Here is an 18,125-nt window from a genome sequence, read left to right on the forward strand (position 1 = left end):
GTGCTGGCCTCATCACAGCTTCATGCTGCTGGGATACAATGCTCTTCTGATTTTTCTCTCTCACCAGAGGAAAACCGTAGCATCAATCCCAAGGTTATCAAGAAGTTATCATTAGAGTAGTTCCTGAATATTCCAGGGTTAGCTGGGGTTTCGTTTCGGGTTTTATTTTTAATACATACTCGGAGGCTCTAAATAAAGATCTGCCGAAGCAGCAGAGACCTCCAAAGCAGACACCCAAGCAGCCGCTACCCCAAAACAAAACACGTGCAACACATATCTCACAAAGCCAGTGTGCCAAACAGTCACAGCCCTTAAGACTAAACAACACACCTGATACACTTGTAATAGGTGATTCTATCGTCAGGCACACTGACGTCCCACTCACCAGGCTGAACAAGGAGAGGGTCACGGTGAGCAGCCTGTCGGGTGCTAGGATCCGCCACATAACACAAGCACTCAGGTCACTCCAAGGCAAGTACAAATATGACTCAGTCATTGTCCATGCTGGTGTGAATGACCTGAGACGTACCTCCCTGGACTACATGAAAAGAGACATAAAGGAGCTCTCTGAGCATGTAGCCCAGGCTGGTATGACCCTGACCTTGAGTAGCATCTTACCCTCACCAAGAATGATGCCACAATATGAAGACAAGATGATCAATTTCAACAATTGGCTTAAGTACTGGTGTCATTCAAAGGGGATCCAATGCCTGTCAGCTTGGGATGATATGCTCGACAAGCCACGATGCTTCGCTAGGGACGGCTTGCACCTGTCACCCCTGGGCTTTTGGATATTGGCAAAGGCTCTTGCTACCCCCATAGTGCCTTTTTAGGCAAGGCTCAAAAGACAAACCCACCTCCATAGGTATCACAAGGGATAAGAAACTAAGAGTAATGCTACTCAACGCCAGAAGTCTAAACCTCAAGATGCACGCACTCAAAACTCTCCTTAGCATGGAGAACATCGATATCTGTGCAGTAACAGAAACCTGGTTCAGGGCTCCCGAGAGCACCCCAGCACTACCAGGTTATACCTCATACCATGCTTTTCGGCCCCAAAACTTGGACCGAACCACAAAAGGAGGGGGAGTATCGATATTCATCAAAGATACCCACACCTCCAGGTTGGTGGCAAAGCATGAAGCATCAGAGACTATCCATGTGCAACTAACAGTGGGTAAAACTGCCTTCCAGTTTATAGCCTGCTACAGACCACCCTCCCAAACCCAGGAACCCCACTCGGCCTTCCTGAGTACACTGGAAAATATGAAGGTCTCTCCAAACACCATTATATTGGGCAACTTCAACTACCCAAACATAGACTGGGAGCATTACTCTAGCTCCAACACCCTAGCCAAAGGTTCCTAGAATTTATAAACTCAAATGCTATGGAACAACTTGTTACCACTCCCACAAGAGGGGAAAACATACTGGACCTGATCATCACCAACATGGGGACTCTATGCTCCAGACCAGAAGTGTATCCCTCACTGGTAAGATCAGACCATAAACTAATCTCACTGGATATTTACATCCCGACCCCACCCCCTGCCCAGAAAACCACAGTGAAAAACTTCTGTAAAGCAAATTTCTCACGCCTCAAAACTGAGGTGGAATCCTTCAAAGCCCCCGGGCCTGTGGAAAATACGGCCCAGACCGCAGAATCCTTTATAAACACATTCTATGAACACCTTCAGGAATGCATGGATCATGCGATCCCAAATAAAACCAAGACCTAATCCTCCAAAGGCAGACGTCCTGTCTGGTGGACCCCAGCCATAAACAAACTATACAATAGAAGGAGGAAGCTACTAAATGATAGAGCAAAATCCCAAAAAGGGAAGGCATCACTGATCAGTATCGAGAGAAAAATTGCACAGGACACTAAGGATAATCACAAGGCTTTCTTTAGTTATGTTAGGAACCTGGGTGGTAATTCCCAGATATGCTCAGAATTAGTCCAAAATGACAAAAAATACACCGAACCCACAGACATTGCCAACATCCTAGCTGACAGGTTCAGCGCAAACTTCTCCCCCCCCCCCCACCAAAAGGGCAAATATCTATCCCAGCAGAGTACTGCCCCCCTGACATCTCAGATGCTCAGGTAACAGCTGCCCTCTCCAAAGCAAAAAGCACAGCATCAATGGGACCAGATGGTGTCCCAGGCTGCGTCCTACATGAACTCCAAGAAGAGCTAAACCCAAACATAAAACTACTGTTCAATCTCAGCCTTACTACAGGATATGTGCCCAAAGAGTGGCGTACAGCAACAGTGGTCCCTCTCCATAAAGGTGGTGCCTCAACGGATCCTGGAAACTATCGCCCCATAAGCCTGACTAGCTTGGTCTGCAAAGCTATGGAAAGGATCATCATGGACCTAATAAATAAAGATATCGGGGACCTACAAACACTGGATCCTACCCAGTTCGGCTTTGTTAAGGGCAGATCCTGCCTCTTAAACCTGGTTGATTTCTTTGAAACAGTCACCAAGGCCATTGACGAGGGGAAGGTGGTCCACACAGCCTACCTGGACCTCGCAAAAGCCTTCGATACAATACCCCACTCGGGCATTAGAGATAAGCTCACCAGCTTAAATATAAACCCCTATGTCACTAGATGGATTGCAAACTGGCTCAAGGACAGAACCCACATGGATAGAATTGCTGGAGTCATGTCAGACTCCAAACCAGTTACAAGTGGTGTCCCACAAGGCTCAGTCCTGGGACCTCTCTTGTTCGGTATATATTTCTCGGAGGTACAGGCCAACACGGAAGGACTGTGGCTGACCAAGTTCGCAGATGACTGCAAACTGGGCGCCATAATTGACTCTCCAGCCGACACAAGCATCCTCCAAAAGGGCCTCATAGAAACAGACAACTGGTGCCAGAGCCATGGCCTCAAGCTAAATGCCAAAAAGTGTATAGTCATCCCCTTTGGCAAAAACAAAGTGCCCATAAATTACCACATAGGTGGTAATCCATTAAGTACAGAAGAAGTAATTAGGGACCTGGGGACCCAAGTTGATAGCAAACTCTCATTTGACATCCACTTGGCCAAAGTGGTTAGAAAAACATTTTATATAGCCCACCTAATCATGAAGGGATTCACATCTAGATCAGGGGAGGTCATCGTGCCTCTTTACTCATCCCTCATCAGGCCCATAATTGAGTACAATGCCCCTTTTGGGATGTACCTTACCAGACACCTGCAGCAACTGGAAAGACCCCAAAAGTACCTCACCAAGAGGATCAAAGGGCTCAAACAGATGCCATATGCTGCCCGGTTAAAGAAACTCCAGCTCTACTCAGTGGCATACCGCCTGTTCAAAGGCGATCTGTGCCTGACGTATAAAGCCATGTCCAACCCGGAATTAATGGACATGCTGCACCTCAGAAAATCCAAATCCCATCGAGCTACGCGCTTGAGAGACTTGAACCTCAGCACTGAAATAAATAGGACATGCTGGAGGGACAGATTCATAACCCAGAGGCTCCCTTCACTTTGGAATAAAATCCCAGTCCAGGTTAGGCAGAGTCCCACATTGACTCTCTTCAAGAGGAATCCTGATGAGTGGATGGGAGATCATAGGTTTATCCCGGGTATCACTTCTGTGTCACTGTTAGACAGAGGCACAGTATACTAACCTCGAAAAAGGGCATAGCAAAATAAATTTAAAATGGGCGGCGAAAGCCAAACACATTCTGACTAGGCTTATAAATGCCCTAGGGCAGATAGCCTAGTATGAACCTATGAACCTAATTCAAAGGAGACCATTTTGTGGTCTGACCTTATCAGAGAAGGCATTACACTAGATGATGTGCAGGACTCTCCCATATTAGTGAGGGCCAGGCTACAGGCTGTTTGGTTATCCACAGACTTGTTGCAGATGTTGCAAGGGTCTGTAGGCTTGTTGTAGCCTTTTTCTGGTAGATGCCTTGAATAGAAACTAGATCAATCAAGAAGGTCTAACACAGACACTCACTGCCCAACCAGAATCAGTCACAAATCAATGCACTCTGCTGCTTCTCTCACCAGGAGCAAAGTATAAGAAACATTTAAATCTGGCACCTATGAAGCAGTTATTAAGCTTTCTGGTGATCAGCAGTCTTGAGGAAATAATGCCCCTAACATCTTTCTGTGACCAGTAGCAAAACAGAAACATGTATCCCTAGAAGATTGCTGAGATGCAGAATGTGGGCTTAATAATTGGTGATCTTGGAGTAGATCCTGCAGATTTTAATGGTAAGATGAAAAAATTGCTTAATATCCTAAGAGTTGCAGAAAGTGGGAATAACTTAAGCTTTAGCTGTCTGAGCGTAGAGCCACTAATTTTGAAAGAGCAGATAGATTGGAAGGAGGTGAGCACTCTGTATTCTGGTTCTATGAAATACAGTTGGATAGCCAATAAATTTAAATAGTTGAAGAGGAGTGATTTTACAAAATGATAATTTTGTGCTTACTTACAATATCTAATGAAAGAAGAAGGGGAAATTGATATGTGGTCAAATTAAAATAATCGGCAGGCAATTGCAAAGGCAGTTGAGTTTAAAAACACAATAGCACCAAGGTGCAAGTGTAGGGAAAAACTTAATTGCTGTGTGACTCACAAGATAGACAGCTTTGGTCTCTTTCCAAGTTTAAATATGTAATTAAAAGTAGAATACAAGTAAAACACAGTATGAAGAAAATAGATCACAATATACAAAATAGAAGAAAGCAACGAAGCAGCATTTTCACAGTGTGCAGCATTTTCTGCACTACTTCTGAACATTATTGGGAATTAGGTCTTAATTTCCTTACGTAACTAAAGAAAAAATATAATTATTTTTGGCTTTATTGGTTATTTTAAGTTCTTACTCAGCTTTGTGTTTCCTAAGGATTCCTGTAAGCTATTTGCTAGGTTTCTTAACTACGCACTTCATGAAGGTAGAATGAGATCTCTTACTAGTACTAAATCATTTCTTTCTCTTGTAATATAATTTATTTAAATGGGTATTCTGTCAGCATGGTTTATTTTTAAATGTCTCAATATATTTGGTGCAGATAGGGACTGCCTTATTGATATAACTATTTAATTAAGGCAACATACAGACTGTGTTGATTGCATTGTTGTGGGAGGTTGGCATAATGGTTAAGGTGTTTACCTTACAAACACAAGGTGCAGGGTTTGATTGTCACCTGGGATATTTAGCTAGGCTTAAAATGGCCAACAAGGGCAGTTAGCCTAGTGATAATCTATGCACTTATGAATTCATTTACTTATTTGTAAACTAGTTTGTGAACTCATTAAAGTTATTTTCCAGTTATGACCCATGACAAAAGGTAGAAGAAATACACATACAAAACATTAGGACTTGTTGTGATGGACATGACTTACAGAAATAGCCTTACAAAAAATGAATGACTTAAGACATATTTAAGTAAAATAGCACTTACAGATGAAAATAATGATTGAAACTAAGGCAAAAGAATATTATTTTTCAAATTTATATTAAACAGACCCTATGCAGAATTTGTTAAAAAAATAAAATACAATACAGTAAAGACGCATGACTCCATGTATTGCCAATTGTGTGTGTTGCTGCAGTGGCCAGTATTTCACCTGCAGAAAAGTCCCTTTTCTGATAGTGAGTCAGATTGGCTGCAGCACTAATTGATGTGGTGTTCTTTCATTAGGTCCACTTACTACATGTGCACTCTAGTGACTGCTTCCCACGCACATAACAAAGGTAAACTTATACCACCATAGCACCCATGTCTGACTAAAGAACAAAATGCACTGATATGGACTGTGCAGCAGAATATTCATTGTAAAAAACATCAGAAGCATTACAAAATATCTTATTCTATAAATAGAAATGGACACTATTATCACTGAAATCATCATGTGGGCAAACACCACAATGTACAATAGACAAGTCTTATGGGCAGCTTGGTTTATCTCTGGCTCATAGCAGCAGGGTTAATCCAGGTAAGATGAAATTGGCAAGAAAAAGAAAAGAAAGTAGTATTGCTGGAACTGAATTCATCAAGTCATGGTGAGTACCTTCATGAGGCAGGCTCTGTTTTACAAAATCTCACCAAGTTAACACTGATATATTGACTGCATGTTATATATTATGGAGAAAGGTAGTTTACAAAATAAAAAAAAGAAGATGGGGGAACAGGTCCCAGGATAAAAAGGGCGGCCGATCTTGGTATATGTACTGGTATAAGGACTAGAGAAAATGCAGTGTAGAAACCTCAGGGAATGGAAACATTCCAACCATAGGGTTAGGCCAAGCTCAGGGACAGGGTGCCCCTCCAGTGATAGAATGAACATATACTCCATGAAAAAAATAAATGACAGGCCAAAAAAAATGCATCGAGGTTGCAAATTGGACTGTTGATAGTATGTAAGAAATGATATATTATTATCATTGTACAAGGAGCTCAGAATTTCTGGATAGAGCATATTTAGAAAGATTAGGACAAAAATTAGTGGAAAGAAGAATTACTTGCACAAGCAAATCTGTCAAAAGCTATAAGTAGAAATGCATATTATTTAATGCAGCAGATAGATGAAAAACATCATATAGATGAAGAAACATTGGACCACCAGGAAAAAATATAAACAGTAAAATCCAGAGCTTTATGAAAGGCATAAAAAGAATCATGGAAATGGGAAAGAAAAAGAGATCTGTTATGTTGCAATATGTATGCAATGGAAAAAGCCAAAATCAGTCCAAAAATGCAGTTCCAAACATATTTGTAAAGACATGCATGCAGAGGCACCCAAGTATTGTGTCACATTACAAAAAGCAAGATTGCAATGCCAGAATGTAGAAAAGAGGATTAGTGAGTTGGAAATTAAACATAAAAACTGAAGTGATGGACCATCTGCAAACAAAGGGGTTTAGTGTGGAAACTCTAACATAGGCAGTGTCACAACATGATGGGTCAGTGGGTGCACAGACAGAGGAGCAGCAGGTAGAAAGTGATGCATTTCAGCAGGATTAACCACAGCGTGATGCTTTGGAACCTCCTGTAGGAGACTTGTGTGATGCAAGGAGGCAGTGCCAGCACAGCTAGCTGGAATTTTGCAAACAATTATATATCATTTGTGAATATCAAACTACTTCATACAAGATACTTGTGTTACAAATGTATTTGAACTGTATGTTGTGTGTATATCAAATTGTTTTGTACAAATGTTTGTGTTGAAAGGGTATTTGTATAGTGCTTCTGCTTACAATGTATCTACAGTGTGCCCTACTGGAAGAGAACAGCAATGTACATGCACTATTGTAGCTGTTTAAATGTATATGTTAACAAAGGAAACCAGATGGTTAACCTCAGTCCAGCAAACTTTAGAAAAATATCTGAAATTAAATTACTTTATAGGCTATACCATAAAGATGCTTCAATACAGCCAGAGACACAAAATCTGTACTAGGAAGCTTTCTGTATTTTTTTTGGGGTGAACTGATTGCTAGTCTGGAAGCATGAAAGAATGCAATTGTTTTAAGACTTCCATAACCTGCCAAAGATCTGAGCAAAAGCCCTTGTCTGGGATTTTTACAGGTAGATGTTAAATACTTGCAGCTGCCAGCAATGGGAGTTTGAATGACAACTAGATGTCAGGTGACCGAAATGATATAATTCCGGAAGCTATCCCAGCAGTAATATTTTAGATATTATTTTAAGAAGTTTCTCAGTGAGACAGAGCATTCTGCATTCTGTCTTGGACCTGACAACAAGAACCAATTACCACATCTGCCTCGCTCTAAGTAAGTTGCAAGGATATAGTAACTCTCTTAGATTACGTCAGGAATATAGTGAAGCTTGGTTTAGATTTTGTTTTTCTTTATTTGTGTGAACCTGTACTGCAAAGTTATTTTAAATATTTCCTGTGGTTTTGAACTTTGATGTCACTGTGAATATATAATGAGTATTTTCTTGTTCTTTTATTATTTATTATTAAATATATTTAAATATTTCATTGTGGCTGATCTGTGTAGAGATATTTAAGTGTGAGAGTACTTGCATATTTATTTTATGACACTGTGTGGGCCACTCCTAATAGCCCTGTTTTTGATCAAGCTACCATTTGTATTAATATTAATATTACACAGTAAGATTGGACATGCTTTGTTAAGGGCAATAAAGCAGCTGATAAGGAGTGACTTGTGGCAGTGGTAACTACCTTATAATCTGTGCAGAAGGCGGCATAGCTAATAAACATGTGCCAGCATTTCCCAGGTGTGCGTGTGCATGTGTGTGTGCATGTGTGTGTGTGTGTGTGTGTGTGTGTGTGTGTGTGTGTGTGTGTGTGTGTGTGTGTGTGTGTGTGTAAATCAAACCTGAAAGAGTGCATGTGTCAGCTACTTGGACAGAGACATGAAGCACTGTTTGGACAGAGAGGGTGCAGGGGGTCTTGGCTTGGTCACTCAGCTGAGATCTCAACTCTATAGCTCTGCCAGTGGAAAGTCTTACTGGGGATCTGGAGGAAGAGGGAGAAACCAGCCCCAGGCTGACTGTGGTCTCTGTGTGCTCTTAAGGGAAATTGCACTTGATGCAGAGAGCACCATCTAAAAATACTGTATGTGCATCTGTTATCCTCCCAGTGAATCTCTCCCCACAAGTGTCAGTAATGAGGATTGAGGCTACTTGATTACTGGTCCAGTGGTGGGTCATCACATATTAATTGGCTGACAGTGGTGGGATCACCACATCACATATTGGGATTCAGTGATGTGGATACTGAGCTCGTATAGCCTGTGAACAGTGGTCACTAAAGACGTTGTTTGTATTCTCAAGCAGCCACACAGTATACATTTGAGTTTCATATCACAATAGTTTTGTTTACTTTTTGTTAGCTTAGTTAGTCAGGGAGAGCAGGTAAGGATGTCAGCAGAGAATTATGACAAGCTGAAAAAGAGCCAGTTGGCTATGCACCAAGTCAAAGGACTGGTGCATGCCAACCTGAATAAAGTGGAAATGATTGCAGCCTTAGTCACAGCTGCATCACACACCAGCAAGCAGGAAGATAGCCAAACTGGCCCTGGGGATGTAGAGATCTCAGTATATGGCTAGTTCAACTTTTCCTAAGAGGACTTAAAAATCTGTCTGGAGTTAAAAAGACTTGAAATGGAGGCCAAACATTTGAAAATAGAATCAGCAGATAGACTGTGGCATTGGGAGGCTGAATAAAATGAGAAACTGCAGCATTTGGAGCTTGAAGAAAAAGAGACACTGAGACATTTTGAGGCTGAAGAAAATGAGAAGCAGAGGCAACATGAAAAGGTGATTCTGACTCTTCACCAGGGTCATGGAGGTAATGGGGAAGAGAACAACCAAACCCAGAATCAATAAAGGTTAGTAACTTTCTTTCACAACTTACAGAAGGTGATAATTTTGATAGTTTATTCATATGTTTGAAAGGGTATGTAAACAGTATAATGTTGAACAAGGGCTCGGGGTACGTTCCTGACCCCCTTACTCCAAGGTAATGCTGTAACTGCTGTTTTTGACTTGTCGATACTGATTGCTTAAATAATACAGTTAAATATTGTTTATTGGAATGATTTAAGTTAATACCTGAAGGTAATAAAAAAAACATTTGTGAGCATAGATGCAAGGCAGATGAAAGTGTGTGTGATTATATTGCTGAGTTAAGCACTTATTTTCATAGGTGGGTGAGTGGATGTCAGCCCACCACTTTTGAAAAGCTGGCTGTCATTTTTGTGAGGAAACAAGCCCTTAGCACTTTGCCTGAGGACATGAGAATCTGGTTGGCAAATAGAGAATGAAACACCACAGATGAGTTGGGGATGAAGGAGGCCTATACCTAGCAAGCAGGGCATCATTGCACAGGAAAGGGATACCCATTGCTACTCATGGGTATAAGGGACCCCATGGCAAGCACACTAATCTGCCTTAACAGAGTCAGCCAGTGATAAGGGAAGCTACTAGTTCAAGAACACAGCCAGGATCAAGGGTTAAATGTTTTAAATGTAACCAGTGGGGCCATGTAGCATATAGATGTCCATGGAGGCAATATGGGGAACAAAAGGTGGGAGAGCCAGCAAGTAGGAACAAAATGCCAGTGGTAACTTGTCTGGAGACAACAAGGGTACCAAACTACCACAACAGGTTATATCCTATCTTGGTAGGTGGGAAACAGGCCACTGCTAAGAGAGACACAGCCTCTGACCTAACCATTGTAAATCCTATAATAGTTAAAGAGGTGCAGTACTTGCTTGGACAGTCTACTCCAGTCAGAGGTTTAGGAGGGACCCCATTCCAAATACCTTTGGCTAGGATTCACCTTGACTTGGAGAGTGGAAAAGGAAGCAAGCAAGTAGGTGTGTTTGAGGATATCCCTGCAGATGTCCTGATAGGGAATGATTTTGATAATACAGTACCTTGTGTGCATGCTACGACATGCAGTCAAGCTTGGAAAAATGCATGTGGGTCTGGTAGCCTGGGGGGACCCAGATAGGCTGCACACCTGAAGCAAGGACTGGTGATGTGGCTAATTCAGCAAGGGATCTGCTCTGTAGCAGTGAGACTGAAGGTGAGACACAGCTGCTTGTGGGTACTGATGTTCCCTTGGAAAGAGTGACTGCAAGAGCAGAGGTGAGTAGTAGTAACCAGGCTGACAGTGAGGCACCACTGTCAGAGGATACCACACTTCCTGTGGAAAGAGAGCTTGGAAAGGTTACAAAGAGACAGCTGAGACAGGCTAAGCTGTCAGACCCTACATTACAAGGCTTGAGAGAGGTAGCTAGGGAGTCATCTGATTCTCAAGGAAAGGGGGAATCTGTATACTGAGACAAAGGGTTACTGCATAGAGAGTTGACCCCTGAGGGATAGCTAGAAGGTGAGAGAATACAGCTGTAGGTAGTGCTCAGAGCCTACTAACTGGCACTTCTAGTCATAGCTAACCATAGCTATGGCTAGAAGCCATAGCCATAACTAACTACCCCACTTCATCTCAACTCCAAATACATAGCCAACTGACTTACACCTAGCTTCCTCTCACTACCACGTATACTACTCAGTCTCCTCTCTTACTCCTCTGTGTTCCCCTACCATTCCATCAGCCCATCTAGCTTGTTCCACCTTCATGTGGAGCATCTGCTTTATATCTGTTTGAGTTTAGTGCAATACTTGTATACGGAATTTAGGTATATGAGTTTAGAACAGTATCTGTTTGAGCTTTGTACTATCCGTATATACATTCTAACTTCAGTCCTAGCCTCTACCTAGATATTGGTATATCTGTTCATTACTATGTTTCATATTGTATGTATATCTAATGTCTGCTGCAGTATGTATTATTTGCTATTGTATGTATATTCAATTGTTCTTCATGTACTGTTCTGGTCATTTATTGTTCTGTGGAGCTTTTCTCCCCAGCCTTCACTGAAAAAGGACCTGTGTCCAGTTGCAATTTCCAGGTAAACAAATGTAAATAAATGAATAAATAAACAGCCCATGACATTCACTTTGCAGGTCCTATAGGCATAAAGCATAACAAGAGATGTATTATGCAGAACTGTTACTGGCCTGGGATTTCCATGGATGTAACAGGGTACTGCAGGACCTGTGAGCAGTGCCAAAAGGTAGGCAAGCCAGGAGACAAGGTCAAAGCTCCTTTGGTGCTTTTGCCTGTGCTTGAGAAGCCATTTCAGAGGGTAGTTATGGATACTGTGGGGCCTCAAGTTCCACAGGGAAGAAGTATATCCTTGTTGCAGTGGATTATTTTACCTGATACCCTAATGTGGTGGCCCTCTACTCCATTGAGGCAGAAAAGGTAGCAAATGCTTTGCTAGAGATTTTCAGCAAGTTATGTCTCCCAAAAGAAATACTGACTGACAGAGGTGCCAATTTCATGTCAGACCTGTGGCTTGCCTGTGGAAGCACTATGGGGTGAAGCACCTAAAGACCACCACCTACCATCTCCAAGACAAATGGTCTGGTGGAGAGGTTAAACTCCACACTACAGACCATGCTATGAGCATTTTCAGACCAGTTTAAGAGGGAGTGGGACAAATATTTGCCCAATCTGTTATTTGCTTACAGAAAGGTGCCACAGGAATCTACAGGTTTCTCACCTTTTGCTTCCCCCCATAAGTGCCAGTGGTGAGGATTGAGGCTCTTTGATCCAGTGGAAGGTCGTCACAACTTACACAAAGGTCCAGCTGAAATTGCACAGTGAGGGAAGGAAAAGAAGACAGTGGTACTATAATGCAGGTAATATTGCAGTGCGATGGGCCAATCTGTCCCCATTTGGAAAAGCAGTAGCTGATACAGGATGCATCTGACCAGCATATGTCACAGGAAGATGTTCTGGAACTTTCTGTAAAAGAATGGTAGGAAAAGGAGCAAAAAATATGCTATCAGTCTAGAAGAAGATTTTCTAAGATTATTTAAGGGAATACCTGCTTGAATTAATAGAGATGGCTAGGGGAGGCGAAAGCCAAACACGCTCTGGCTAGGCTTATAAATGCCTTAGGGCAGATAGCCTAGTATCTACCTATGAACTTATGAACATATAGACATATTAAGATAGTTGAAAGAAATAGATTGCAGAAAGTAAATAAGATTCAAAATGTAGAAGAGTAATAGGGACTGTTAAGAGTGATTCATGTGATGTAACAGAAATAAATAGGATATACTACCATGCAGCCAAAGTAATAATGGATAGTGTTACCACAAAGCTATAGAGTGACAATGGAAATGAAAGAAACAACCAGAAAGTATCCATAAAAAGACTTAAATACAGAAGCTATAAAGTAAGAAAAATAACATCATTGTTAGAAGAATGCAGAAAAGGGCAAATGATAATCAAAAATACTTAGAAAAAACAGATGTGTTAAAATTAATGCACAATATCAAATCAGTATAAAAGTAAAGGAAAAGTACAAATTAAGTAATTTATTAATGACCCCAAAAGGTTTTATATAGAAATGAGAAACAAAGTAAAAAAAAAGAGAAGAAATAAGTTTATAGGTAAGTACTAGGCAATCGGTCTGCAGACCATTTCAAGCCTAGCCAGAAAACCCTATTCAAAATTTCCTTCTAGCCTGAAGGAGGGCAAGACAGGATAGACTGGGAGAGAATTTGAGGCTGTCCATCCAATTATCTAGGTTTACTGTGAAGGTGACAAAGGTGCTACTCTGCTTGACATGTAGTGGAAATTTGTTCCAGAGGAGAGAGGTACTTTGGGATATGAATCTTTATTTATTTTATTTTATTTTACATTTGTTGACTGGGCTAGTCTAACTGGATACATGTCCATTTTTAGTAGAGACCCGGGGAGAAAAGCTCCAAGATAGATACAAAAAAGAATGGGGAGATAAGCTCCAAGACAGATACAATAAACAATATAAAAGGTTGCAACAGTCAAACTTAGACATCTGTTGGTAATATAAAGTACAGTACTCATCATAAGCATAACTCAAATAGTAATAGGTAAATATACAAGAGATGTTACTATATACATATATACATATATTTTAGTTGTCATTACAGAGGGCCGGATTCACGAAGGCTTGCACGGAGTCTTAGAGTAGAGTAAGACTCCATGCAGACATTGTGTCCGACGAGCGATCCAGGAACAGCCTGTAGGGGCATGTAAGAGAGCTCCTAAAACGGCTCTTACACGGACAGGGCTGGGATATGCAAATTACCTCAATTGCAGGTGAAAGGCATGCAAATGAGGTAGATTTGTGATTCAGGAAACCCGAACCTGTCCGAGTAAGAGGTGTTATTTGCAGAAATGCACTCAGGTGACAACTGAGTACTGTTCTGCAAATAGCAAAATGGAGCCGTGACAGCTCCAAATAAAGGTTGCATCCAGTGCAGGAAGCATGCCAATGGCCAAATATACGGCCATTGGAAATGTTTTCTGATGCAATATGAAAATAAAAATATTTTTTTTCCACCGATTTCCGATGTTTAAGCGTAGTGCAGCGCCGTGCAAATGGGCTGTGCTCTAAAACCCAGAATACTAAAAATTAAAACCCACAAATTTGTATTTTATTGAAATTGTTAATGTATAATGCAAGGGAATGGCAGGCTGAAGACAACATGGCCACCGAGTAGAGGTTGGTAAGGGGGAAAGCTCAGTCTAAGACATGTAACCAAGCATTAGTAGGCAATCCTATGTAAATGAGTGTTAGGATAGTGAATCACAAGTTTACATAGCAAATGAGCACAGTCAGTGGAGTGTAGGAGTAGGATATGGGGAGTAACAGAGTAGAAGATAGGTGACATCACGGGGGGTATGTATGAAAGAAGTGAAGCTCATTGGAGCAGAGTGGCATGTGTCAGCTGTCATTTATACATCATGGAAAGAGGTGTGTCAACTGGTAGGCTAGGGAAAGCCAAGAAATGGAAGGTGTATGCTGTGGATAACACCAAAGTTTCTTGCTGAAAGGGTATGCGCGTGTGTGCGCACGTGTAAACCCAAGTAAGACAGAGTGCACGTGTGTAAGCATGAGTGCGCACGTTTAAGCCGGAGTAAGCATGTATAAGGCTGTTTAAAGAGTTGTAAGCGCATTTGCGCTGGTGTGCACGTGTTTTAACCGAATAAGCAAATTTTAGTCCGTGTAAGCATGTGTGCGCGTGTTAGCTGCTGTGCACGTGTTTGCGCTTGTGTGCGCAGCACTCCCCCCCAAGGAAACAGAAAGGAAAACGGAAGCACAACAAATAGTAGGAAACTACCAGGGAGTACTAGCAGAGCTAGCAGGTGAAAACAATCAGAATCAGGCAATTAAAGAGGCAGTACACTAGCCAAGCCCAGCTTAGCACTTAAAACTCTGCAAACAACAGTCCAGTATGTTTCTCACAATAGACACTACAGTAAGCTAATAGAAGTGAAAACTGAAAAAGCTTTACTGAGACAAAGAAATGTTAGGAGCTGTCATTGCTGTTATAAGGCGACATATGCAACATGCTGAGGGTGGTGACAATGGAAATGCTGCTGGACAACCCACAGTGAGGAGACAGAAAAGAGTGTACAGGCCCAGGGTAACCTACCAGGGGCTACATGAGCTGGAGATAGTGGAGCGCTATAGAGTGGACAGAGACCTCCTGCAGCAAATTGTTGAGCTGTGCAGGCCATGCCTCACACACAGAACCAACAGAGGGGAACCCATCCCAGTGGATACCAAGGTATGTGTTGGCCTAAGAATATTAGCAACAGGTACCTTCCAGAGACCAACTGGTGATATGATGGGGATATCAAAGGCATCAGCATCCAGGGTACTGCACCAGTTCCTGGATGCCATGTCAGCACATTTCGGTGATCATGTATATTTCCCCAATTTCCGTGAGGTATTGGCCAGTAATATGTGTCTCTTCCAGCAAATAGCGGAATACCCTGAGGTAGTGGGTGCAATAGACTACACGCACATATGCATCAAAGCACCAGCCGGCAAGCGGGGCAGGGTCTACTTCAACTGCAAGGGATTCCCCTCCATCAACTGCCAGGTCGTGTGTGATGCCCACGGCATAATACTGAATGTGTGTGCTGGCTGCCCTGGAAGCTACCATGATTCCCATATCTGGCATCTGACGCAGCTGTACCAGACATTTGCCAGTGGGGACATCCCACATGGTCACCTAGTGGGGGATGCTGGCTATGCACTGGAGCCATGGCTGATGACACCCATCAGAAACACACACACACCTTAACAGGAACACCATAATGAGGCACTCGCACAAACACGTAATGTAATCGAGCATGTGTTTGGGCTGCTCAAGTCATGGTTCCGGTGCCTGGACACATCTGGTGGAGCCTTGCAGTATCACCAACTACATGTACCCAAATTGTCATGGTATGTGCTATGCTACATAATATGATCCTGTGAAAACAGCTGCAGCAGGACCAGCATAGGCCTGGGCCAAACAGCTCCCCACCATTGCCAAGGCCATCACAGGCAGAGCATGACTCGGAGGAGGAACAACCTGAGCCTGCCCCAGTAGGCAGAAGGAGGCGTGCCCAGTATGCTTTGGCCTTGGCAAAGAGGCAATGCATAGCACATACACTGGCTCAGTAGGAACTCTGGAAATGATACCTCTCTCTGACTTGCACATATAGTAAAAGGGATGTCTAAGTTGACACTACCTGCTTTCAAACATGTACAGGGAGTGTAGTATGTGCATCCGACATAGGCAGACCTGCAGCACCACCTGAGGCATGATTGCCATGTGTTAAGCAATATAAAGCAGTGATAAACAGCATTTACCACCATGTAGTATATGCAAACAAAATCGCACACACCAACTAGCACAACTGTGGTCAATGCTGAGTAATATTGGGCAATGTCCAGCAATGTTGGTGAATATTGAGCAATGTTGGACAAGCCTGGTCTAAGTAGGTCATAGCTGAACAAAAGCCAACATGCTCATATTTGCTTAACTGGCCCTTAAGCAGTCTGGTCTGCTCAGTATGAAAATATAAAGCAGTGATGGGCCTCGAACCCAGGATACTATGCACTATAGTTAAAGTACTGAACCACTAAACCATGACAGTATTGCAGTGGTCAGCCTGTATGAAGGAATGTTGATAAGTCTATGCAAAATATCTCATGGAAACCCTGCAGGCACAGTATAATCCCCGTTGAGTTATGACACAAAGGTGAGTCCTGCAGTGAGAACAGAACCTGACTTCTAACACACACAGTATAAATGTTAATATCGGTCATGTTCGCACACATCAACAAATGTAGTGGACCTCAGATAGCAACATACTGAAGGGTCACACTGGGCATGCTCACACACTTGAATAAATGAGACAAATGTCAGGCAACAAAACACGGAATGGCAGAACTGGGCCTACTCACACACTTAGGCCATGTCTGAGTACAGCAGTGGGCCACGCATATCTGGCAGTTGCATGTGTTAACCCAGGAACCTGTCACTATGCAGCAATCCGCCCTGTGCACACAGTCATATGACAACAGACACATCTATAATATAGTGGAACCCTGTCATAATCGAATATGTTCTGCAGATACCGAAGTTGTTCATAGAAACTGGTAAAGCAAAGATGATAAAGACCTGCAAACAGTATCAACAATAAACATTGTGCATCTTGAACATAGGTTGATACTAGGCTATCTACCCTAGGGCATGTACAAGCCTAGCCAGAGTGTGTTTGGCATTCACAACCCTGTCAGATTACTACACTGTGTGTGTGAATAGTAGGTCACACAAGAAAGCCCATGTATGTTTAGGCTAGTATGCCTCTGTCTAGCAGGGACACAGAAGATATCCCAGGGGTAAACATATGATCACCCATACAGTCATCAAGATGTCTCCATTAGGTGGTCAATGGGTGGCTCTGCCTATGTGAAACTGGGATTACATTCTGGAGTGAGTGGAGCCTCTGGGATAAGAAACTGACCCTCCACAATGTCCTATTAACATCTGTGCTGAGGTATACGTCCCTGGAGTGTGTAGCTGCAAGGGAGTCGGATATCCTGAGGTGGAGCATGTCCAGTAATTCTGGGTTGGGTATATCTGTAAACAATAGGCACACATCATATCTGAGTAGGTGGTAAGTGACTGAGTAGAGCTGGAGTTACTGCATCTGAACTGTGCAGGGCATGTGTGTGAGTCCCTAGATTTGCTTGGTGAGGAACTTCCATGGCTAGTACAGTTGCTGCAGGTGTCAAGTAAGGTACACCCCAAATGTGGCATTGTAACCAAGCATGGATGTGATGAGTATAGGGGCACAATGACCTCACTCGATCTAGATGTGAAACCATATGGGATAAGGTGGCCCACATAGAAGGTGTGTCCAACCACTTTGGCAATGTGAATGTCAAAGGTGACAGTACGAACAAGTCATGTCCTCAAACCCCTAACAACTCCTACCGTATGTAATGGAGTACTACCTATGTGGTAATGTGTGGGCATGTTGTTATTCCCAAAGGTGGTGACTATGCAACTAATGGCATTTAGCTGTAGGCCATGGCTCAGGCACCAGTCATCCATCTCTGTGAGACCCTGTTTGAGTATGCATGTGGCAGCTGGAGAGTTGATCATGGCACCCAGTTTGCAGTCAAGTGCAAACATGTTCAGCCATATTCCTCCTGTGGTAGCCTGTACATCAGACAAATATA

This window comes from Protopterus annectens, chromosome 1.part1 (assembly GCF_019279795.1).
Source record: "Protopterus annectens isolate FY-2018-M chromosome 1.part1, PAN1.0, whole genome shotgun sequence".
In the NCBI taxonomy this organism is placed as follows: Eukaryota; Metazoa; Chordata; order Ceratodontiformes; family Protopteridae; genus Protopterus; species Protopterus annectens.